Source organism: Bos indicus, chromosome 29, assembly GCF_029378745.1.
Source record: "Bos indicus isolate NIAB-ARS_2022 breed Sahiwal x Tharparkar chromosome 29, NIAB-ARS_B.indTharparkar_mat_pri_1.0, whole genome shotgun sequence".
NCBI lineage: Eukaryota > Metazoa > Chordata > Mammalia > Artiodactyla > Bovidae > Bos > Bos indicus.
Window position 1 is genome coordinate 14,829,875 of NC_091788.1, and position 27,367 is coordinate 14,857,241.

At 38.3% G+C, this 27,367-nt stretch overlaps 1 protein-coding gene across 1 annotated transcript in view; it reads left to right on the forward strand.

The window, feature by feature from the left end:
• TENM4 (teneurin transmembrane protein 4) overlaps positions 1-27,367 on the forward strand; it is a 3,327,204-nt gene that overhangs the window by 422,102 nt on the left and 2,877,735 nt on the right. The window contains exon 2 of the mRNA XM_070782510.1: positions 15,628-15,671. The gene's annotated coding sequence lies outside the window, so the exon portion shown is untranslated. The remainder of the gene's footprint in view (positions 1-15,627; positions 15,672-27,367) is intronic.

The following is a 27,367-nucleotide window of genomic DNA, read 5'->3' on the forward strand; positions in this document are numbered from 1 at the left end:
TTTACCCAGTCTCTTTTATGATGCTTTGCTTTCAAAAGTATCCATTTTTTTTTTGCAATGAAAGCATATATCACACATGTTATTTTTTAAATGCATGCTCCTTATAATTAACAATTTACTCTCCTAAAGAATTAAGTAAATTTAAAAGTTTTGTGGTGACAGACTGATTTATTTAGTTTCTCTTCTTCCCACACTGCTTCAGAACTTTAAATTGCTTAAAGTTAGGTGATTATTTTAGAGTACTCATTGAATTTACAGTAGACTGAGGCAGAAATAGTAAAGCTTGTGAAATACTGCATTCGCTACTCTGCATTTCCAAGCCCCGTTTTATTTAGACTAGAACAGTTTGGTGTTCAGGGCTGAGTGCTGTGTGTCACTCACCATGTTTAGCTGTATGGTCTCTCCCTTCCTCTCTCTTGACTATCCAGACTGTATAACCGTAAGGTAGGAGAAAATCAGTCTTGCTCCCTTAGTGACCACATGGAGTAAGTTTTCCTATCTTGTTCCAAACTCTACTAACCTTCAATCAACGTGCACTAAGAATGATCTGGATTTAATTATTGTAATATACTATAGTATTTATAGTGAGGATTAATTGGAATATCTAATATATTGCTCTCCTAATTTACTCTTTCCAAGTGAATACTTTCTAAAACCCTCTTTACAGGAAAACAGAAAAAAAAAAAAAACAAAAAAACTCTATCCTTTCTGACAGATGTATTGGGGTAAACACTAATAACCTATATTTATTGAAAAATAAATATTTTTATAACTACATGAACAAATGAATAGATCTATGCCCCCAAATAATCTTTATGCTATTAAAAGATTTAAAAAGTGACATGACTTTATCTAGTATGTGTTTTTAAATCTCCAAAGAATTTTAGAATTTACTGTAGTACTTCCCATACTCATAATTATTAGGCTGGTGCAAAAGTAATTGCGGTTTTTGCATTGTTGAAATTTGTCATTTGATATAAGAATACATTCTTAAGTAAATATGATTATGCTATACATTGTTTTAATGTAGGTTTCTTACTTTATGTTTTTTGCTAGTGACATGCTGTGCATTTTATATTTAGACTAGGGAAATGATGCTAGACAAAAAGCAAATTCAAGTGATTTTCTTATTTAAGTTCAAAATAGGTCTTAAAGCAGGGGAGACAACTTGCAACATCAACAATACATTTAGCCCAGGAACTGCTAACAAAAGTACAGTGCATTCATGGTTCAAGAAGTTTTACAAAGGAGATGAGAGACTTGAATTTGAGGAACATAGTGGTCAGCCTGCAGAAGTTGACAACACATTGAGAGCAATAATCAAAGCTGATCCTCTTATAGCTACATGAGAAGTTTCCAAAGAATTCAACACCAACCATGCTATGGCCATTTGGCATTTGAAGCAAACTGGAAAGCTTAAAAGGCTTGATAAGTGGGTGCCTCATGAGCTGACTGTAAATAAAAGAAGTCATTATTTTGAAGTATCATCTTCTTTTATTCTACTCAACAACAATGAACAATTTCTCAATGGGATTGCAATGTGCAATGAAAAGTGGATTTTATATGACAACAGGAGACAACTAGCTCAGTGGTTGGACTGAGAAACTCTAAAGCACTTCCTGAAGGCAAACTTATACCAAAAAAGGTCATGGTCACTGTTTGGTGGTCTACTTCCCATCTGATCCACTACAGCTTCCTGAATCCCAGCAAAACTAGTACATCAGAGAATCATGCTCAGCAAATTGAAGAAATGCACCGAAAACTGCAATGCCTGTAGATAGTCACTGGTCAACAGAAAGGGCCCAATTCTCCATGACAACAGTTGACCACACATCACACAAGCAATGCTTCAAAAGTTGAATGAAATGGGCTCTGAAGTTTTGCGTCATCTGCCATATTTACCTGAGCTTGTACCAACTACCTATCACTTCTTCAAGCAAATCAACAACTTTTTGCAGGAAAAATGCATCCACAACCAGCAGGAGTTAGAAAATACTTTCCAAGAGTTCATAGAATCCCAAAGCATGGGTTTTTACACTACAGGAATAAACAAACTTATGTCTCATTGGCAAAAATGTGTTGATTGTAATGGTTTCTATTTTGATTGATAAAGATCTTTGAGCCTAATTATAATGATTTAAAATTCACAATACAAACTTGATACTTACGATGTTTCTTAAAATATATAGTGTCCTGGGTCCCATATAAGAACAAAATAAATACAATTCCCAGGTGAAATACTAGAGAATATAGCTTTATAAAAAGCATTTCTGATTAAGCTTATAGTAAGGAAAGTTTGAAAAATGGTTCTACTGTGGGGTGGGAGGTGAAAGTTAAGATTTGATGAGTAAGTTGCTAAAATAAAATCACTTTGTACACCCCATCTATAAAGACAATGCTGGTTGTGGTGTAAATGATCATTCAAGGAGACATTCTCCAATCAATAGGTACCTGAAGTCCTCTGTAAAAAATATTATACATTATAAGCATATAATTAATGTTTCAAAATTTAAAAATGCATGTCCACATATAATCCCCTTTTCCTATTATTCCTCCATGGTTATGTATTATTATCTTCAGTTTTTTTGATGAGGAAACATAGTCTCTGATACTGTGTTTTGCTTCAAATTCACATAGCTGGATTTCTTTCTAATAAAGTCACATTTTTATTTTAAGATATTATTATAGCACAGTTGACTTACAATGTTGTGTTAGTTTCCACTCTACAGCAGCGTGAATCAGTTATACTCTTTCTTTGACTACTTTCTCATGTGGGTCATTACAGATTATTGAGAAGAGTTCCCTTTGCTATATGGTAGGTTCTTATCCTATATCCTTGCCTGGAAAATTCCAAGGAAAGAGGAGCCTGGCAGGCTGTAGTCCATGGGGTCACAAAGAGCTGGACACGACTGAGTGACTAACACACACACACACACACACACACACACATTTTATATATAGCAGTGTGTATATGTCAATCTCATCCTCCCAATTTATCTCTATTCCTCTTCCCCCCCACCTCCAGTAACAATAAATTTGTTTTCTACATCTGTGACTCTATTTCTATTTTGTAACTAAGTTCATTTGTATCACTTTTTGGATCCCACATATAAGTTATATCATATGATATTTGTCTTTCACTGTCTAACTTACTTCAATTGAAACCTAAAATAAGCAGATTTTGAGGTAATTTACAAAAGGAGGCATATTGAGAACCAAGTTACTCCAAGTGTCAAAGTATCTTCACCTACGATCTTGGAAATAGTCAAGAAGATTCAGTCGTACTCCTTTCCTAAGTCTGGGCTCCTTTCCTTGTCTTTGTCTAGACCAAGGTTGAGAATCCTTCAGGTTGTGTTAGAGTATGCTAACATTTCCTGAAAGTGGTGTACAGAGTAGTGAAGGACGTTAGTACAAGAGACAGGCTAAGTTCAATTTCTGATTCTATCTCTAGGTAGCTATGTGGCCTTGTGGTTTTTGCTCAACTCTGGAGAATCCCACGGAGAAGGCAATGGCACCCCACTCCAGTACTCTTGCCTGGAAAATCCCATGGACGGAGGAGCCTGGTGGGCTGAAGTCCATGGGGTCGCTAAGAGTCGGACACGACTGAGTGACTTCACTTTCACTTTTCACTTTCATGCATTGGAGAAGGAAATGGCAACCCACTCCAGTGTTCTTGCCTGGAGAATCCCAGGGACGAGGGAGCCTGGTGGGCTACCGTCTATGGGGGTCGCACAGAGTCGGACACGACTGAAGTGACTTAGCAGCAGCAGGAGAATCCCAGGGATGGGGGAGCCTGGTGGTCTGCCGTCTATGGGGTCACACAGAGTCGGACACGACTGAAGTGACTTAGCAGCAGCAGCTGTATCTCAGTATCACAGTGCAAAACAGTGATAATAATCAAACTTATATCCTTAGGTTCTAATGAGGATTAACTGGATAATAAATGTAAAACACTCAGAAAAGTCACTTACATGCAGTAAATACTCAGGTGTCTGGTTTTGCAGTAAAGCATTTGCCTGCAATGCAGGAGATACAGGTTCTATCCCTGGATGAGGAAGATCCCCTGGAGTAGGAAATGGCAACCCACTCCAGCATTCTTGCCTGAGAAATCCCACTGAAGAGAGGAGCCTGGTGGGCTACAGTCCATGGGGTCACAAAGAGTCAGACAGGACGGAGCGTGCGTGCACGTTGGTTCATTCATGGTTGGGCACATTATCAGGCTCTGGCAATTTCTTTTCCATTTGAAAGGGAAAAAAGCAGACCCAATTAGGTTTCCTACTTTAAAGTCTCAGCTCTAATGATTCGTTCAGAGAAACTGAGTAAAGTCCGCTGGGTCATGGTGAATCATGATGGGTGCACAGTAACTCACTTTTGTGCATCAGAATCACCTGGAGGCCTTGGTAAAACACAGATCACTGGTCTCCATCCATAGAATGTCTGATAGGTGGTGCTAGTGGTGACAGGGTGATAAAGAACCCTTCTGCCAGTGCAAGAAACCTAAGAGATATGGAGTCAGTCTCTGGGTAGGGAAGATCCTCTGGATGCAGAAATGGCAACCCACTACAGTATTCTTGCCTGGAAAATCCCACGGGCAGAGGAGCCTGATGGGCTATAGTTCATGGGGTCTCAAAGAGACAGACATGACTGAAGCAACTTAGCACACCCTTAGAACGTTTGATCGTAGAAGGCAATGGCAATCTACTCCAGTACTTTTGCCTGGAGAATCCCATGGACGGAGGAGCCTGGTAGGCTATAGTCCATGCGGTCGCTAAGAGTCGGACACAACTGAGCGACTTCACTTTCACTTTTCACTTTCGTGCATTGGAGAAGGAAATGGCAACCCACTCCAGTGTTCTTGCCTGGAGAATCCCAGGCACGGAAGAGCCTGGTGGGCTGCCGTTTATGGGGTCGCACAGAGCTGGACACGACTGATGTGACTTAGCAGCAGCAGCAGCAGACTGTTTGATGCTCTAAGTCTGGGTTATGTGATGTTGCTGTTTTGGGATCAGACTTTGGAGTGGCATAGACCATCAGATCAGACTATGGAAGGTCTTGGAAAGACATTTAATGAATCTGGGTTATCTATTGGTAATGACAGAAGGTAAAAATTAAACGATTGTCACCAATATATCAAAATGTTCTTCAATGATAAATATAGATTTGATTTTGGTATCCAGATTCTTATTTTCCAAACTTATTTGTTATCTTTGACCTTTTCATACAACCATTGTCCTAATTTGTCAACTTTCTAGGACCCTGCATCACTGTTCCATGGTTTGGTATTTCTCTGTCCTTAGGAAAATGATCCTAAGTTTTAGGGAGAATACAAATCAGCTGAGTAGTTAACTGTAGATCTCTGGGCCTCACAGACACATCTGATGCAGTATATTTGACAGAGACCACAGATACTGCCTTTTCTCCTGCACCCATTTTGCTTTGATTCAGGTGATTTCTGAAGAACATTTGGGGAATAAATTAAGATTTTGCTCAATTCCACCTGCTATTGAAGCAAAACAAACTGCTGCATTTTGTTTTTCATTTTTAAAATGTAATTTTTATTTTTAGGTAACCTTTCAGTCCAGTTTGTTACATTTCATTAAAATCTGCTTGGTCTACTTCTTTTTCCAATTTCAGCACTTGGTATAAGGCATTTATAGAAAAGTGACTTGAAAGCAATTTAACCACAAGCTCAGCCAAATTAATTTAGGGGGAGTTTAGTAAACAGCCCTTGCTTTCTGTACTTAAGTGATCAATTTCCACACCTGCTTTTCCTTCCAGATGGAGTTAATTAACATTAAAATTATTGCCTATAGCTGAGGCTTTTTTTTGATAATTCACAGCTCTCCAGCTGTATCCAGATTCTTACATTTCTGAAAATTAAAACAACAGCAACTCTCATCTCTATAAGAAGCAGATTTGTCACTGAACTATTTCAAGATATGCACGTAAGATCTTGAAGGAAAGAAAACTAACGTGTGAAGTGGACCCTTTATGCCAGGCGTGTTCTCATGTAAGATCTAGCACAATTCTCATAGCTATCTCCTAAGTGGTCTGAGTCTATGATCCATTTCACATGTAAAGAGGTTGAAGATTAGGAAAGTTTTGTAGCTGTTTGGATGTTCCACAATTAAGTGGTCAAGTCAGAATGCAAGTCACATTTTAATAAAAATCATGTTCTTTCTGCTATGCTGATGTTGGTTTGCAAACTTGCCCCGACATGCAGAGGACAAAGAAAGATCAAAGAAAGAGACAGAATGCTCCAGATTTGCAGGTGGCAATTGAATTCAGCAAAAGAACTTGCATACAAGACTTATCTTAGGTGTCCCCAAGATGACTGGATCTCTACACCTGCCAGACTCTTACAGATTTATATGGAGGCCCTAATATGGTTTAGTCATGCATTCAGTCCAGATAGTTTCAATGGCACCTTGCTCTCCCAAGGTCGTGTCCTTGAAATGACTTCCTGACCATGTGAACAATGGGTGGATATCCTATATTCCAAGGACAGAGGAGGGGGTAGGGAGTTTCTGATTCTCTGGGTCCTGCTCATGTGTCAACAGGACACATGACCTCCTACAACTAGTTTTGGCTTAGACTGAGGTGAAGGTTGGAAATTCCTATGGAGTGTGAAATAGAATTTGTGGTTTTGTTTTAGTTTGAAGGTGGAAGTGTCATTGCTCAGTCGTGTCCAACTCATTTTAACCCCATGGATTGTAGCCCACCAGGCTCCTCTGTCCTTGAACTTCTCCAGGCAGGAATACTAGAGTGGGTAGCCAGTCCTTTTTCTAGGTCATCTATCCAACCCAGGGGCTGAACCTGCATCTTCTGCATTGCAAACAGATTGTTTACCTCCTGAGCCACTGGGGAAGACCTTCGGGGTAGTTTGTGCTGTGCTGTGCTCAGTTGCTCAGTCATGTCTGAGACTTTGTGATGCCATAGACCATAATCCTCCAGGTTCCTCTGTCCATGGGGTTCTCCAGGCAAGAATATTGGAGTGGGTTTCCATGTCCTCCTTGCACACACATATACATAAGTATAAAAATGTGTAGGCACCCCAGTGTAGAGTGATGATAAAACTCCATAATTCTAGTTTACTACCTGCATTGAAAATGGTTGAGGAGGGGGTCAAAGATAATACAAAGGCAAAATGACCATTGTGATAGAGTTCAGGCACAATAATGAGGTAGATAGAAGATACTGTAATTGGAAGGGGGATCTGGTGCCAAAATGGTTATTTTGGGGATAAACAGTTGCCCCTAGTACTTCTCATGAAATTTTTCTTATTCTTACTTTTAATGAGATGTTTGAGTTAGAAATATTCTTTTCAAAATGCTGCTTTCTGAGTAAGTTTGGGGCAGTTATTCACTTTTTTTTTTTTTTTGAATCTCACAGTAACAATCTCATTCACTTAAATGTAATAACCTAAGAAGCATAAAAGGATACAAATCTGAATGACTAATATAGTTAGAAATATTATTCATCATCATCTTTTCATGCAAGGTCCTTGGCTTGCTTTAGAGAAACTAGTGGCTTCTTTCTGTACAGAATTGTTTGGTGACTGAAGCTAATGGGGAATATAGCTAAAATGCTCTTCTAAAGGAGACGTCTCATATATATAGAAAAATATATAGATTTGTGTATAGAAATGCACAAATATACACATATATACACACAGTCCATTCTCCTTATTGGAAGTTGTTATAGTCTTTAAAATTACCACAAACACTAACCTAAGGAAAACTAACCCATTACTCTTAAGAAACATACAGGGTTAGGTTCCTATGAACCTAACCTAACCTGGTCACATTTTTTTCAACTGGTAAGTATGTGATCTTATTTGATGTTTGAATACATCTTACTGATTTTATTTTGTTGATCCCTTCACCTTGAACTCACAGTCAACAGCACTATAACTCAATGTTGAACAAAGCTTGTCTAACTCCTATGTTTTCTGCATAAGGCACATTGCAGCCTTCTGGAGCTTAGAACATTTGACACCACTTAAACACTGTACCTGGGGGCCATTATAAATAGTGATATCACCAGTATTAATAAAGCAGAAATATGAGAAAAATGTAGCATTAAATAGACCACAGGAAAAGCACACTTGCTTTCAGTATGAGCTTAAACAAGAAAGCAGAGCATCTCCTTGTTTGACTTCAGCTGGTAACAGGCATGCCAGGTGGTCCTAACTCTCCACCACTCTGTGCATATCACATGAGCAACAAATATATTTTAGCTGGTACATACTTTTTTAAATACTGAATCCACAAATAATGAAGAGAGACACACTATTCATATCACTTACAATTTACTTAAAATGTAGTAATATCCTCAGTAATAGCAATATACCCTCGCCAATAAAGAATGTTTTATGTTTAAGGCATATTTTGTTTGGAAAGAATTAGCTTAAAGCAGCTCATTTTTCCATTAGATTTGCAATGAATATGAAACAGTGTTCTTACACAGTCAAGGATACTGCTCAAACTGACTGGCTTTGGCTTCTGATCCCATTTGAAGCTTTCTAGCACTTATGCAACTCTCCAAGGTACCCTGTAACTTAAAGAGGAAGGAGTTAAGTGACATTTTGGAGGCTTAGTGTAAAATTTGATATTTTGTGTTGAAGAATTTGACCTGTGTCTTAAATTTCTCTCTCTCTCAGCATTAAATTATTCAAAAAACTATAAAGCAAAGGGAAATCATTTAATATAAGTTTTTTGGAAGTGGGTGGAAAGTGTTGTTGGCTTCACATTTTGTTTTAACCAAAATCCTAAGGAAATAAGCTAGTATTATTTAATGCCTACCCTTCATTGCTATGCAACGAAATATCCTCAAACACAGTGGTTGAGAAGACAAGCGGTTTAGTCTCCCTCGTGAGTCTTTGGGTTGGTTCCTCTGTGCTTTCTTGGGTAATTCCGCTTGCAGCTTCAGGTCAAGTGTCAACAGAAGTGGTTCTGCCGCAGCAGCTCTCATCCTCTTGGCAATGTAGAGCTAGGATGGAGCTCTCACAAAAGCAGTAATACCCAAGGCCTCATTAGGACTCCTCAGGTGGTGCTCGTGGTAAAGAGCACTCAAGAGAGGTAAGAGACGCAGGTTCAATTGCTGCGTCGGGAATATCCCCTGGATGAGAGCATGGCAATTCACTCCAGTATTCTTGCCTGGAGAATCCCATAGATAGAGGAGCCTGGCAGGCTACAGTCCATGGGGTCAACTGAAATGACTTAGCATGCAGCACACATAAGAACGAGGCTTGGAATTGTCAAGCTCTCACCTCTGTCTTTTTCTACAGCCAAAGTAAGTCACAGGGCTCAACCTGAACTCAAGGAGTGGGTAAGTATAATCATTCTCTTTAGAAGGAACTTCTAGAATATCAGATAGTTTCATTTGTCTATATCATCACTAATGAGAAAAATTTTGTTAGGAAGCTATTAAGCTCACAGTGATGCATGCAAATTTTTCAAAATCCTAGGTTTTTGTTTAAAAGCTTAAATTTTATGAATGGTAATAAGATTATTGGAGTCAACTGATCAGGTTTAAGATTTCTTTTGCAACCAAACTTAAGGAAGGACCACTTGTAAATTTGGGATATAATATCAAATAAGATGATATTCAATATTTTTAAGTTCTTCAACCAAAATAGTATATCAGAGAAAAGCTGAGAGCAGAAGCCTATGTGACTGTAGCTCTTTTTTAGTGAGATAGATATTCAAGAGATTTGCAAAAATATAAAACAGTGCCACTCATTACACTGCCTTCATATGTTTTGGAAGACATAGTATTTCTTTTTAATAAAAATGTTATTTATGTTGGAAAAGAAGCAATTGCAAAGTTACAGAGCAAAGGATGTGGCTACAGGGAGGGAGGAGGAACCGAAACCATTGACTCAATGTACGATACCTGTTATGTGTTTGGCACTTAGCTGATTCTGCTTCACATGCTTTAGCAGATGTAACACATTCTCTTTTCCCTTCTCTACTTCTTTCTCTATTCCTTTCTGGTAAATATGTTCATTAGCCCAATTATAAAGTGAAGACTAGAGTGTCAACGTCAGCTGCTTAAAATTAGTAAGTGAAAGAACCAGATTCACAGAAAGGGTCACAAGAGTTCAGACCTGAGCTCTTAATGACAGCACTGTTTTGTTCAAAAGGGGGAAGCCTAGTACATAATAGAACCAGAAATCAACCAGCAGATTTGTCTGTCTTCACAGGCAATGCTCCATCACTCATACAACATCTTTTATATAGAACAGAAACCTTAATGGAAAAAGCTTTCTTACTGAAATAACCGATTTCTCTCCCTTCTCTCAGAACCCATATCTGATATGCCGTTTACTCTCAGATTATAATATCTTTCAAATTCATCAATAATTAATTGTTTCTCACCATTTCCATCACTATTAGGATGATCCAATCCAACACCATCTTTCAGCAGGATAACTGTAGTAACTTAGCTCATTTCCTTGCTTATACATTACTTAAAACCTGGATCTAATGCTCATGAGAGCAACCAGGGTGGTCCTTTTAGTACGGATTAATTTTTGGTCAAAACCAGCTCTGCAGTGTACATGGAGTAAAGTGCAGTCTCTTTCCAATGCTCTGCAAAGCTCTCTCTAATCAGATCTCTGTCCCCCTTTTCTCATTTGGCTCCTTCTCCCACTGTTTTCCCCTTCATTCATTCTCCTCCAGTCACACTGATCACCTTGCCATTTATCAAAACAAGGTAGGTTTTGGTCCTCAAGCTTAAGGCCTGGCTTTTGTACTGAAATTCTCTCCTGGAGTCAACCTTAATGGAAATGTTTACTTCCCTTATCTCTTTCAGCTGTTTGCTGAAATGTCAGTGAGCTTGCCTTGACACCCAGTGTAAGATTGAAAATTCCCTCCTCCGTTGCCCCAAGTCAGTTTCTACCCTACAATCCTCAGGCCCTTTATTCTACTTTGCTTTTTCCTTTTTGCCCAAGTCTTTTAATCTGATAACAAATCATGTAATGTAGTGACGTATTATTTATTGTCCATCATCCATTTTTAGAAAATAAACTCAAGGAGGTAGGTTCTTTAGTCTGTGCTATTGACTCTTGTATCCTAAACAGTAAGAAGAGTGTCTGCAGATAAATTCTTGTTGAACCAATGAATGAACTGCTTATGAAGGCAGAGCTTCCATATTGTATAAAATTTGGAAAAAGACCAATCTGGTTTTGTAATGAATGCAGGATCTACAAATTGCTACTTTTGTGACTTTGAGCAAATTAGTGGCTAAGAGCCCCCATTTTCTCTGAATGAAGAGCAGACTGTCAAGATCTCTTGAAACAACCTTCATTTTTGACAGTTGCATGGTAGTTGGAATTCCAACATCTGGGCACTGGAGTTTAGCCAAGAAGTAGCAGTTTACCAAAAGAGGGGCAATGTTGTTTCTAATCATGTGGACACCAGCTACATTTTTAATTAAAAAAAATTATTTATGTGTTTTATTTTTGGCTGTGCTGGGTCCTTATTGCTGTGCGAGTTTTCTCTATTTTCAGCGAGCTGGGGCTACTCTGTAGTTCTGGTGCACGGGCTCCTCGTTGCTTCGGCTTCCCTTGTCCAGAGCATAGGCTCCAGAGCATGCAGGCTTCAGAAGTTGCTGCTCGTGGGCTCGGCTGTGGTCCCAGGGCTCTAGGACACAGGCTCAGTACTTGTGGCACACTGACTTAGCTGTACCGCAGGATGTGGGATCTTCCTGGATCAGGAATCAAACCCGAGTCTCCTGCATTGGCAGGCAGATTCTTTACCACCAAGCCACCAGGGCAGCCCTCAGCTACATTTTTAAGATTCATTTATAGCTCCCCTTAAAATGGAGAACTGCCACTTAGAGCAAGTCGTCTTCCTTCCCCTTCCCCCTGCAGTCAGTTGTTCTTCCTTCAGTTCCAAGCATGGAGCACCATGCTATCTTGATATTTCTTTATTCTCATAAGTAGAGCCATTCTTTTGCTATAAACTTACTAGGACAATCAGCTGTTCAGAATGGAAAATACTCAAATGAACTTATTTACAAAACAGAAAGAGACTCACAGACCTAGAGAATGAATTATGGAGGGTGAGGGGAAGGGACAGTTAGGGAGTTTGGTATGGACATGTACACATTGGTATATTTAAAATGGATAACCAACAAAACCTACTGCAGAGCACATGTAACTCTGCCCAATGTTATTTGGCAGTCTGGACAGGATGGGGTTTGGGGGAGAATGGATACATGAATCCTTTGCTGAGTCCTTTGCTGTTCTTCTGAAACTATCACAGCATTGTTAACTGGCTATACCCCCAATACAAAATAAAAAGTTTAATTTAAAAAATTTCCACGTGGAATGTAAGCAATGGTATGAGTGTGTGGGTGGGGGTAGGTGTTCACTAAATGTTGAAATATACTTTGAGGTACACAGAGTCACTTTCAAAAATCCAAAAATAAATATAAATTGGAGAAGTTATAACTGTGAAATAATAGCCATATCCTTTTACTAGACCCTTTTCTGTCAGAAATAGAATTCTTTCTTTCCTGCATAATCTGTTTACCAGTTTTGAGTTCATCCCATATTGCCAAAAATAATAAACTTAATTTTCCTCTGAAGAGTTGTGTGTGTATGGACAATGCAATCTGTCCTCTTATTTCTAATAAGAAACATATTAGGTAACTAAGAACCAAATAATGATACCGTTGCAGGGAGTTGATCAGTGAGGTTCTCTAACTGACATCAGATACTTCTTTAGAACATTTTGGAGACTCATCTTTTCAACTTAACTTCCAAGGATTGTAAAGTTGGCATGATGAATCTCTCTGGCTAATTTCAATCTCTTATTTTTTCTCATTTAGTATTTGGCCTCCTTGATCTATCGGTCCTAGGAAACTTGCTATCATTCAGCATTTTTTTAAGCATACACGAAAATCAATAATTGTCTTCCTTCTTTTAAAAATAGGAATATATCTACCTAAAGAAACTAAAGACCTATATATAGAAAACTATAAAACACTGGTGAAAGAAATCAAAGAGGACACTAATAGATGGAGAAATATACCATGTTCATGGATTGGAAGAATCAATATAGTGAAAATGAGTATACTACCCAAAGCAATTTATAGATTCAACGCAATCCCTATCAAGCTACCAACAGTATTCTTCACAGAGCTAGAACAAATAATTTCACAATTTGTATGGAAATACAAAAAACCTCGAATAGCCAAAGCGATCTTGAGAAAGAAGAATGGAACTGGAGGGATCAACCTACCTGACTTCAGGCTCTACTACAAAGCCACAGTTATCAAGACAGTATGGTACTGGCACAAAGACAGAAATATTGATCAATGGAATAAAATAGAAAGCCCAGAGATAAATCCACGCACATATGGACACCTTATCTTTGACAAAGGAGGCAAGAATATACAATGGATTAAAGACAATCTCTTTAACAAGTGGTGCTGGGAAATCTGGTCAACCACTTGTAAAAGAATGAAACTAGACCACTTTCTAACACCATACACAAAAATAAACTCAAAATGGATTAAAGATCTCAACATAAGACCAGAAACTATAAAACTCCTAGAGGAGAACATAGGCAAAACACTCTCCGACATACATCACAGCAGGATCCTCTATGACCCACCTCCCAGAATATTGGAAATAAAAGCAAAAATAAACAAATGGGACCTAATTAACCTTAAAAGCTTCTGCACATCAAAGGAAACTATTAGCAAGGTGAAAAGACAGCCTTCAGAATGGGAGAAAATAATAGCAAATGAAGCAACCGACAAACAACTAATCTCAAAAATATACAAGCAACTCCTACAGCTCAACTCCAGAAAAATAAACGACCCAATCAAAAAATGGACCAAAGAACTAAATAGACATTTCTCCAAAGAAGACATACAGATGGCTAACAAACACATGAAAAGATGCTCACCATCACTCATTATCAGAGAAATGCAAATCAAAACCACTATGAGGTACCATTTCACACCAGTCAGAATGGCTGCGATCCAAAAGTCTACAAATAATAAATGCTGGAGAGGGTGTGGAGAAAGGGGAACCCTTTTACACTGTTGGTGGGAATGCAAACTAGTACAGCCACTATGGAGAACAGTGTGGAGATTCCTTAAAAAACTGGAAATAGAACTGCCTTATGATCCAGCAATCCCACTGCTGGGCATACACACTGAGGAAACCAGAAGGGAAAGAGACACATGTACCCCAATGTTCATCGCAGCACTGTTTATAATAGCCAGGACATGGAAGCAACCTAGATGTCCATCAGCAGATGAATGGATAAGAAAGCAGTGGTACATATACACAATGGAGTATTACTCAGCCATTAAAAAGAATACATTTGAATCAGTTCTAATGAGGTGGATGAAACTGGAGCCTATTATACAGAGTGAAGTAAGCCAGAAGGAAAAACATAAATACAGTATACTAACGCATATATATGGAATTTAGAAAGATGGTAACAATAACCCAGTGTACGAGACAGCAAAAGAGACACTGATGTATAGAACAGTCTTATGGACTCTGTGGGAGAGGGAGAGGGTGGGAAGATTTGGGAGAATGGCATTGAAACATGTAAAATATCATGTAAGAAACGAGTTGCCAGTCCAGGTTCGATGCACGATACTGGATGCTTGGGGCTAGTGCACTGGGACGACCCAGAGGGATGGTATGGGGAGGGAGGAGGGAGGAGGGTTCAGGATGGGGAACACATGTATACCTGTGGCGGATTCATTGTGATATTTGGCAAAACTAATACAATTATGTAAAGTTTAAAAATAAAATTAGAAAAAAAATATATAAAATTTTCTGTTTGCTATCACATTTTAGATATTTACCTTGTATGAGAAATATACTTTTGATATTTACTGTAAATTTGAAAAATAATTACTCTGAGTCTCATACATCATGTCCTAGGACTGAGAATGTCAGTTTTTTGTAGGGAAATTTTAAGTCATACCACTTATTATGAACCTAAGGGGTCTACTTAATCAGCCCTGTGATTCTCCATATTTCATTGTCTGCCACTTGCAAGGACTGTTATTCCTGAGTGGGAACTCTCAATGGGTTTTGCCAAGAGATAGTAAATTGTGTCCTGGAACCAAATCTTTGTCAACAGGCTGATTTTGTCAATAAAGTTGAACTGGAACACAGCCATATTTATCAATTTACATACACAGAGTTGAGTAGTTGAAGAAGAGACTGCAGGCTTAGAAAGGGTAAAATATTTGCTGTTTCTTTCCAGAAGCTTGTCAATCCCTATGTTATGAAAAAAGGCTACAATAAATATGGCAATATTTATTTTTATCACATCTGGTTAGACAATATCTAAGTGGACATAGACTCACTGTAACAATTTTTTATCCTTAATTCATTTTAATCCTAGTTGATGCATTTAAAATATTTACTAAATTTATTTCTTTGCATAAATTTTTAAGATCAGTTTGTATATACTTTCTTATCTATGGTCATTAGTATCATTGCAATGCATTTTGTCTAAAAAACACTTACTTGGAGGTGTGTTCATGTAGCTCTAACAATATAATTTCTAAATTTTCTATGGAATACTCAGTTTTTATATGTTTACTTTCACATTTTAATTATTATTATTTTTTTTTCAGTGTTGACTATGTTTGAAGTTGGATGCAAAGATGTAAACTGACTGGTAAGTGACATCATGTTTCTTAATATGATGCTTTAAAAAACAATAAATAATCTGGTATCCTGGTCCTCAAAGCTATAAATGAAGAGCCATGCTTTATAGGAATTGGAATAGTCTGTTTTCTTCCTGCAGGTATGCAGATGAAGTATTATTTTCTTTTTTTGGTCTGGTTGCTTCACTGGATATCCTATATTTCATAAGGATATTTTCAGTCTTCAAAGTAACAAAAGTTAATTGAATTAATGGTTTGGAGAACAATGATGTTGGTGTCATCATGACACAAATTATGCTTTAAAGGAAAACAAGGATCCAGATAAATAATGGAAAAGAAGAAAAATAGGGAAACTAACTTGAGAAGAACAGTGAGTTGTTACTTTCTATAAACAATGTAATTTGCATGGATTTTATATTTGTAAACTTCTTAGCATTCCATAAAAAATACAGAATGTCTTTGAAATTCTGTCTTCCCATATATGGTTTAGAAATATGGAAAGAATGATTTGGTCTTGCTCAAGAATACAAATAGGATGAAGTATTGTTTCTTTTATGCAACAAAGTAATAAACTCTTGCAAGAAAATGTTAGATTTGCCAATATCATAACATGCACACTTAATAATAAAGTTTACAAGGGCTTGTTAATTTTATCTGGGATGTAATTTCAAACTGAGTACTTTTTAGCATTAATTTAATGATTTTAATGACAGTTGGTATTTTTTGTTGTAACTCGTGTAGCATTCAAGTTGGAATAACCATAGTTGTGAAGCCAGTGGCTTTATGATGAACCTGGGAAATCTATTTTCTTTCTTAGCAAATAATGTAGATATTCTGTGGATCTATGCTCCTTATGGGTCTATGTAGCTTAGTTGAGAAGCAGTACAACAGGAAGAATTTTACTTTTGACTTACATGTATAAAAATCAGATGAGTTTTTAAAGAGGAATCATTGATATTTGTATCTCTCATTATTCTAATTGAATCTCTCACTATTCTCATTGAATAATGCAATATATGTTGGGAGAATCATTGGAAATACAATTACATATAATTTTATGATTTAAACATGCTCTATAATATCTATTTATGATATTTATCTTTTGGATAGATATTTTAATAATCTTCTTTGAGAATACAGGAGGAAATATTATGAGTCAAAATATAATATTGCTTATACTATACCCCCTAATCTGCTTGTTATCATTTTACAATAATGTTGATTTGCTCCCATAGCATTTCTCTTTTAAATATTTATTTTACAAGTCAGACAGTGCTGTCTGATATGACCACAGGCAAATATGATAATGTTGTGGAATTATAACCCACATTCTAAGTATCAGTTGAGTACCTGCTGAAATAAAAGCATATGAATTTTAAAAACTCACTGTGAAAACCTAGAAAAATTAGAATGAATAAAAGGAGAATGGAAATAAATTAAGTCAATAAATATAAAACATAGACATTGCAAAGTGAAAGGCCACAGCATTTTATACAAATTAGTGCTTTTTGATGTGAAAATTCTATCTTTAATGTAGAAATAAATTCTATCTTTAAAGTAGAAACTTAGGGCCTTTGTTGATATGTTTGGTTGTTTAGTTTATCTTAATGTTTTTAAGTAAAGTATATGAAACCTGTTGATTCATCTTTCTTGAAAATATGTCACATGTATTTGAAATTTTTGCTAGGTATTATCTGATTGGCAGTTACATTAGAGGGAACCATAGTGTAGGAGACTGCAGAAAAAAATGCTGTAAAGTATTTCTTGAAATTTATTCTGGGAAGAACTTGTCATTAACTAACCATGTTGGTGAAATTGAGTAGCCATATAATGGGTCCAAAAAAGAAGCCTTGGGTTTTGAATCCTTTACCTCTCACCTCTTAGATTTAGTACTTGTATTCTGTATTTTATTTGGTACCACAGTAACACATTCATAAGGAGTATATAAATATGTATTTTAAATCAGGACAAAAAGAATGACTTATTTGTAATACTAAACTGGTAACATAAGAAACTGATACATATGATTCAAATACTTCATATAGATGAAAGTGTATGTCTAACTTTTATAGGAAAACAGTTATTTCCCAAACAGTTATAACATGATGAATTCACATGTCAAGAACTATTGTATCAAAGTCTTATTCTCGGGTCTAAAATGACTCCCTCTTGTAATGTAAGAATTGCTAACTGGCTTGGATATTCTTTCTGATATTTAAACCCTGATGAACAAGGAAATCATTTGTCTTAAGTAATTTGTTAACATTTCCCAAGCACACACTCTTACTAAAATGTGTTTTCTTGATAATACCACATATCAATAAAAAGTCCAAAAGGATACATAAATTCACTAAAATAATCAGCACTGTTTCAGGTTAACATTTTTTCTTAAAATTATGACTAAAGACATAATTTGGTTGTTAAGACCTATCTTAAATGAGTAAAGGTTTATTTGTCACATGTTGTAGCTCTATAGTATCTCACGGCTGTAAGGTCTATGAGGATAGAGACTCTGGTTTACCAATGAACCTTAATAAATATTTTTTAATTTAGTAAATAAATTGGTTATATTTTGGAGGGCAAGACTCTGGGTAAATAGAAAGTATTAGTATTATTACTGTTTAATTATAGCACGCACAAAATAGCACCTTGGTTTTGATAATGGAACAGTATTCACTATACTGGCAGAGAGTGAAAGTTCAGTTCAGTTGCCCAGTCATGTCCGACTCTTTGCGACCCCATGGACTGAAGCATGCCAGGCTTCCCTGTCCATCACCAAGCCCTGGAGTTTACGCAACCTCATGTCCATCAAGTCAGTGATGCATTCCAACCATCTCATCCTGTCATCTTTTTTCACTCCTCTTTCATTTTCATCAAGAGCCTCTTTAGTTCTGCTTCACTTTCTGCCATAAAAGTGGTGTCATCTGCTCATCTGACGTTATTGATATTTCTCCTGGAAACCCTGACTTCAGCTTGAGCTTCATTCAGCCTGGCATTTCACATGACGTACTCTGCTTATAAGTTAAATAAGGAAGGTGAGAGGGAAACCTGGCATGCTGCAGTCACAAACAGAATGACAAAGCTGGCTTAAAACTCAATATTCAAAGAATGAAGATCATGGCATCTGCTCCCATCATTTCATGGCAAATAGATGGGGAAACAATGGAAACTGTGACAGACTTTCTTTTCTGGGCTCCAAAATCACTGCAGATGATGACTGCGGCCATGAAATTAAAAGATGCTTGTTGCTTAGAAGAAAAGCTATGAGCAATCTAGACAGCACATTGAAAAGCAGAGACATTACTTTGCCAACAAATGTCTGTATAGTCAAAGCTGTGGTTTTTCCAGTAGTCGTGTATGGATGTGAGAGCTGGACGATAAAGAAGGCCAAAGAATTGATGCTTTTGAACTATAGTGCTGGAAAAGACTCTTGAGAGTCTCCTTGACAGCAAAGAGACCAAAGCAGTCAGTCCTAAAGGAAACCAGTCCTGAATATTCATTGGAAGGGCTGATGCTGCAGCTCCAAAAGTTTGGCCACCTGAAGCAAATAATTGACACATTGGAAAAGACCCTGTTGCTGGCAAAAAATGAAGGCAGGAAGAGGAGGGAATGACAGAGGATAAGATGGATGGATGGCATTACTTACTCAATGGACATGAGTTTGAGCAAACTCCAGGAGATGGTGAAGAAGGGGGAAGCCCTGCATGCTGCAGTCCACGGGGTCAGAAAGTCAGACACTGCTAAGTGACTGAACAACAACAACAAATTCCCTATGATGAGGATCAGGGATTCTGAATCTAGAATTTCTGGCTGATAATTAAAGCCATACAAAATATGTAACCTATGTCTCTCTCTGTTACATTTTCATCATCTCCAGGTACTGAGGTGTGAATTCTTATCCTGTGCTTAAAGATGTTCCCATCACAAAGCAAGCACAGTGTAGTTATTAGTGAATATTATTACTGTTTTTTATTGTGGCTATTGTTAGAAGTCAGACCTGTCTTCTGTGGTTAGTGGGTTTGTATTCTAGTAGGAAAAACACAGAACAAAATGAACTCTAATGCTATAAAGTATGATATCTTTCAGAAACTTGAAACAGAAAGATTACTTGGGGACACTTAATGAATGAGAACTTGGAATTGTTCTGTGAATAAGGTAGCTCTTTAGAGTGGCCCTGAATAAATCCACATTATTGTGAAATTTATTGTGTACACGTCAGCATCCAAAAACTGCAAGGACAATATTCTGGGGAAGAGGAACAGTAGAGAGCAGTTAAACTAAAGAGGCTTAGAGAAGCAACAAAATAGCAATAACTATAAATGGCTTTTAAATGTTACTTACTTTACTAACTAAATTTCCTATTTAAAAATCAATAACATTGTACATCATTTCTTGCTATCATTACTCTTTAACTTGGTTTCAATGGGCATTCAATGTCATGGTCCAACACACCTCTCCAACCTTACCTCCTGCAGTCTTCATGTACCAGTCCAAATTTATATCCCAGCGATCTCTTTTTTTCTCTTTTTTTCCTGAACCCCACTGTAGTTTTGTATGTTTTGCATCTACCTCGAAGGCTCTTATACCTACTCCTGCACAGGACAAAATTCTAGCCTTCTATAAATTTCCTTATTCAAAATCTTATTTCCTTTATAAAGCTTTACCTGACTTTCTGTGTAATTTCAAATTTAACAGAGCAAATGCATGCATACGCAAATAAACATACACACAAGGCAGAGTGGTAGACTAAATTCTCAGTTTATTTAATCAAGGATAGAGGATCTTATAAGGAATGAGTGTGATCACCCAGAACTGGAGCAGATTTCAGTAGCATTCCCTCAGTGCCCAAGTCCCTTAGGAGTGACAGGTAGCATGCATCTGCCAGCGACACTGTCCACATATAGGGGAGTCTTGCTGACTGGAGAGGTTTCATTTTTTACTGGGCAATAATCCTTACATAACTGATATTTTCATTACCATCCATTAAGAATTATATAATCTATAGGCTTCCATTTAAGGGAAAGCTTGATTCCTGCCTTTTGAACTAATGTCAGGGACAGTGAAAGGATTTTATTAACTAGGGAAAGTGGGAATATAGTTCTGAGTAGTTGTATTGATAGGTCTATCTAGCTGCAGAAAACTTTTCAAAAACATCTTTACACAATATGAGGATTTTCATTTTCTTGCTCCCATAGGATTTTCTTTCTACTATGATCCAGGCTGTAGGTTGGGGGCTACAAAACAGTAAATGAGGTACAGTCTGGTCTTCATGGAGTCATGGCACACTTGACAACACAGATCCATGGCCAGCTAATTTGAAAACCTTGGCAGTAACCGAGGTGTCCTCTTGTAGATAAATGGATGAACAAGCTGTGGTATACCCAGGCAATGGAATATTACTTGGTCCTAAGATGAAATGATTTACTAAGCCAGGAAAAGACATGGGGAGACCTTACATGCATATTACTCAGTGGAAAAAAGCCAATGTTGAAAGAATACATACTATGTGATTCCAGCTATATAACTTGGTGGAAACGGGAAAACTATGGAGCCCATGAAAAGATCAGTGGTTGCCAGAGGTGAAGGTAGGGGCAGGGAGCATAGGAAGAGCACAGAGGATTTTTAAGGGAGTGAAAATACTGTCTGATGGCATATTATGAATACGTTTGTCTAAACCCTAGCATGTACCACACCAAGAGTGAACCCTAATGTCAGCTATGGACTTTGAGTGGTGATACTGTGTCAGTGTAGGTCCATCAGAGTGGTGATAAATGTACCACTCTGGTGCGGATGTCGATAATGGGAGAGGGTGTGCATGTGAGTGGGCAGAGGGTGTACAGGATATCTTTAAAATTTATCAATTTAGCTGTGAACCTGACTGCTCTTAAAAAACCTGTTTTAAATAAAAATAAAATATTAAAAACATAAAAAAGTCAACTAATTTGAATAATAATCTGTATCACCACAGGACCAGTACTGAGTACCAGCAGAACATGTCAATAGGACATCTAATTCACTGTAGGAGAACGAGAGGTGCTTTGGAGAAGGTGACAATTGAGGTGTTGGTATGAGCCAACTAGGTAAAGAGGTTGGAAAAGAAAATCCCAATCAGGTTAAAGAACCCTTAAATATGACTAGTATACATCCATGGAGCTGGATATAGTTCAACATCCTGGTCTCTAAGAGGACGTCATAAAGAGTAGGACACGACTGAGTGACTTTTACTTTACTTCATTTCAGTACCTATTAGTCCAGGTAAGAATGATGTATATAGTGGAGTCATTTTGCCAACAGGAAACTAACTGGGTGCCTGGATTTGAATTTGAATTTTTTTTAAATAAATTACTTATTGTGGCTGTATCACAGTGTTAGGTGTTGCATCTAAAGAAATGATCATCTTTATTCACTTACATTATGTTCAGTTCAGTTCAGTCGCTCAGTCGTGTCCGACTCTTTGCAACCCCATGAACCGAAGCACGCCATGCCTCCCTGTCCATCACCCACTCCCGGAGTCCACCTAAACCCATGTCCATTGAGTCGATGATGCCACTCAACCATCTCATCCTCAGTCATCCCCTTCTCCTCCTGCCCTCAATCTTTCCCAGCATCAGGGTCTTTTCCAATGAGTCAGGTCTTCGCATCAGGTGGCCAAAGTATTGGACTTTCAGCTTCCACAGCAGTCCTTCCAATGAACACCCAGGACCGATCTCCTTTAGGATGGACTGGCTGGATCTCCTTGCAGTCCAAGGGACTCTCAAAAGTCTTCTCCAATACCACAGTTCAAAAGCATCAATTCTTCGGTGCTCAGCTTTCTTTATGGTCCAACTCTCACATCCATACATGACTATTGGAAAAACCATATCCTTAACTAGATGGACCTTTTTTGGCAAAGTAATGTCTCTTCTTTTTAATCTTCTGTCTAGGTTGGTCATAACTTTCCTTCCAAGGAGTAAGCCTCTTTTAATTTCATGGCTGCAATCACCATCTGCAGTGACTTTGGAGCCCAGAAAAATAAAGTCTGCCACTGTTTCCACTTCTATTTGCCATGAAGTGATGGGACCAGATGCTATGATCTTAGTTACTTAGATATATATGTTGGAGAATGCAATGGCACCTCACTCCAGTACTCTTGCCTGGAAAATCCCATGGACGGAGGAGCCTGGTAGGCTGCAGTCCATGGGGTCACAAAGAGTCGGACACAACTGAACGACTTCACTTTCACTTTTCACTTTCATGAATTGGAGAAGGAGATGGCAATCCACTCCAGTGTTCTTGCCTGGAGAATCCCAGGGATGGGGGAGCCTGGTGGGCTGCCATCTATGGGGTCACACAGAGTCAGACACGACTGAAACGATTTAGCAGCAGCAGCAGCAGCAGATATATATGTGCTGTTTCTGTGAGTGTGTGTGTGTGTGTGTGTGTGTGTGTGTGTGTTGGTATTAGAGGGATAGGTAGGGAAGGAGGTGAGGAACGGGGGGATGGAGGGTAAAAAGACACAAAGACATTTATGTATCTTCTAAGTTTTTAGATGTTTAAAAATGATTTTGCCACGGTCACTTTGTGTGTGTGTGTTTTCATAATATACACATGTTTCTGGAAATCTTCATTTGAGGAACACCACTTTTATTAGTGGGACTTCCCTGGTGGCTCCGATGGTAAAGAATCTGCCTGCAATGTGGGAGACCTGGGTTCAGTGGGTTGGGATATCCCCTGGAGGAGGGCATGGCAACCCACTCCAGTATTCTTGCCTGGAGAATCCCCATGGACAGAGGAGCCTGGTGGGCTACAGTCCACGGGGTCACAAAGAGTTAGACATGACTGAGTGACTAAGCACAAAAAAGCACACTTTTATTAGTGGCATTTGAGTGATTATCTTACTGACTTACAGCACATTGATTTATGTGAAATGCTTTTTTAGCCACTCGATAAATGTTTTTTGACTGACTGACTTTCACAAACATTTGAGATAAGAATGATGTATATCGTGGAGTCACTTTGCCAACAGGAAACTAACTGGGTGCCTGGATTTGTATAAACTGTAAATCAGAAGGACATGAATGTCTTGCAACTGCCTGGAAGAAGCACACAGATGCACTTTTCCAAGCAACAGATTCACTTTTCTGTAGCTTATGGAGGGAAAAAAGGCTTCAGGCAGGACCAAACAAACTGTTCTTGGGACTGACGATAGTGTAAATCCACACTAGTTTACACATTTTATAGCATCATACAGGGGAACATGAAACAGTACCTGTATATCATAGACATAATAGATAAGAGCACACACTTCGGAATTAGTCCTGGCTGGAATTGAAGCTCATCTTCATAGTAACCATCTGTGTAGCTTTGAGCATATCTTTTAATTTCTATAAAAGTTGGTGTATATATAGAAAGTTGAATAATGCCCAATCCTCCCTAATAAGATATCCTTATCCTAATCCCTGAAATCTGTAATATGTCACTTGAGATGCTAAAAGGGACTTTACTAAAAGGGACTCAAGACCCAGATGGAAAGGTTATTCTGCATTATCTGGATGGGCCCAGTGTAATCACAAGAGTCCTTATAAGAAGTGTGAGTCAGAGATGGATATGACATTACAGAAGCAGTAGGCAGGACTAGGAGGCCAAGGGATGCAGGCCACCTCTAGAAGATGGAAAATGCAATGAAGCCAATATAGTTCAGTCATCTGAAAATGGGTCTAACAAACCTCCATAATAGGGTTATTGTGAGGTTTAACTGTGATAATTAGCATAAATGCAATCAGCAACATAGACTATAAGGATTCAAAGAATGCAGAGCCCAAGCATACATCCAGTGCTTGAAATCTTTCCTTGTTCACATAAATAAGCTTTCCAGTTTACATTTTAACTGAACATTTTGCCTTGCATATTGAACTCACTTATTTCATAATGTAAAAGGTACTTTTGCTTACCATGGGAAGGATAGGAGAACAACCAGGAATGAGGGAGGGAAGGGAAAGAGACAGATAGACAGAAAGAGGTGATGAGAGAGAATAGATAGAAGAGAGAAAAGGTGACATTAATGTCTCCCATCATACCCTTCTTTTGACCCTATCATAGCATTTAGCAGGGTTTAATTTTACTTCCTGCTTACTTGTCGGCATACCTCACTCTTTAACTTGGCTTTCAAGGACATCCAATGTCAAGGTCCAACCCATGTCTCCAAACTTATCTTCCAACATTCTCCACCTACCAGTCCAATCTGATTTTATATTCTAGTAAGTGAACATATTATAATGTATACTTTTTCATTTTGTTGTTGTTCAGTCACTCAGTCGTGTCCAACTCTTTGTGACCCCATAGATGGCAGCACACCAGGCTCCCCAGTCCCTCACCACATCCCAGAGTCCACTCAAATTCATGTCCATTGAGTTGGTGATGCCATCCAACCATCTCATCATCTGTCGTCCCCTTCTTCTCCTGCCTTTCCCAGTGTCAGGATTTTTTCTAATGAGTTGGTCACTTATTTGCATCAGGTGGCCTAAGTATTGGAGTTTCTGCCTCAGCTTCAGTCCTTCCAATGAATATTTGGCATTGATTTCCTTTAGGATTGACTGATTTGATCTCCTTGCAGTCCAAGGGACTCTCAAGAGGCTTCTCCAAAACCACAGTGCAAAAGCATCAAATCTTTGGCACTCAGTTTTCTTCATTGTCCAACTCTCACATCCATACATGACCACTGGGAAAACCATAGCTTTGACTAGATGGACCTTTGTTGGCAAAGTAATGTCTCTGCTTTTTAATATGCTGTCTAGGTTGGTCATAGCCTTTCTTCTAAGGAGCAAGTGCCTTTTAATTTCATGGCTGCAGTTACCATCTGCAGTGATTTTGGAGCCCAAGAAAATAAAGCCTCTCACTGTATCCATTATTTTCCCATCTATCTGCCATGAAATGATGAGACTGTATGCGATGATCTTCATTTTTTGAATGTTGAATTTTCAACCAGCTTTTTCACTGTCCTCTTTCACCTTCATCAAGAGGCTCTTTAATTTCTCATATACTATTTGAAAAGCAGCCTTAAAAGAGGTGACATTTTCTCATTGTTAAACACAGTTGTTGGGATTTACCTGAAAGCCTAACTTTAGTATGATGATTGAGATGATAAAAAACCAATTCACAGTAACTGAAAACTAAAGGCAGCACTAGCATTTGGCTGGACTCCAGCACTCAGATAGTGGCAGCAGGAACAGGTCTTATCCTCATCCCTCCTCTGCCTCGCTCTCCTTTGTACCATCTTCCTTTACAGGTTGGCTCTAGCCATATACAGAGCTACCATTTGAGACTGATATTCTACAAGTCTAGCAAAATCCATGGCAAAACATCCTCTCTTTTTAAAATTGCTTTGGCCACAGTTTTAAGCTGATGGCTCATGGGCAAATATGATAGGGAGGAGATGAATTATTTGAATGATTTGCACGTGAGTCTGTACTCAAGACTGAACATCAAGGAATGGTTTTAAATACATAAACCACGGGCGATATAATTTCCCTTTATTTAGAAATCACCAGTCCAGGTTCAATGCAGGATACAGGAAGCTTGGGGCTGGTGCACTGGGATGACCTAGAGGGATGGTATGGAGAGGGAGGTGGGAGGAGGGTTCAGGATGGGGAACACGTGTACACCCGTGGCAGATGCATGTTGATGTATGGCAAAACCAATACAATATTGTAAAAAAAAAATAAAAATAACGTGCTTGGTCATGTAGAGAATGTATCAGAAGAGGAAACAGTACACCAATAGGGAGATTTTGCAATTGGAGGTAACATAATAGAGGACAAAGGCTGTTTTCTAGACTCACTAAACTGAAATCACTTACCAGGAATCCTGAGTAAAAACCCAACATGTTTGCTTATTTTGTGGTTGAAACAGGACAGAAGGGGAAAAATGATTTGCTCAAGGTCACATGCCCAACTCACATGAATAATCTTTGTTTCCTGTCTTGCAGATCTGTCTTCTCTCCTTTATTTCTTAGAAAGGAAACCAACATCTACCACTCAGTTTTTCTAGGGGGAAGCAGATTTTCAGTTTAAATGATTACGACTTATTAAAAACAGAGATTTGGTTCTTCAAGGCCTAATTCACCATGGGCATTCCTTTCCCTCTGGATAAATCCCCTTTCTCCAAGCCGAAGGATCAGTATTACCTTTGGCTTGAGAATCTTACTCACTTAGAATCTTTGGCATTGGTCCCATCACTTCATGGAACTTCCAGCAGTAGAAACAGTGTCAGACTTTATTTTTCTGGGCTCCAAAATCACTGCAGATGGTGACTGCAGCCATGAAATTAAAAGAGGCTTACTCCTTGGAAGGAAAGTTATGACCAACCTAGACAGCATATTCAAAAGCAGAGACATTACTTTGCCAACAAAGGTCCGTTTAGTCAAGGCTATGGTTTTTCCATTGGTCATGAATGGATGTGAGAGTTGGACTATAAAGAAAGCTGAGGGCAGAAGAATTGATGCTTTTGAACTGTGGTGTTGGAGAAGACCCTTGAGAGTCCCTTGGACTGCAAGGAGATCTAATCAGTCCATCCTAAAGGAGATTGGTCCTGGGTGTTCATTGGAAGGACTGATGTTGAAGCTGAAAGTCCAATACTTTGACCACCTGATATGAAGAGCTAACTCATTTGAAAAGACCCTGATGCTGGGAAAGATAGAGGGCAGGAGGAGAAAGGGACGACAGAGGATGAG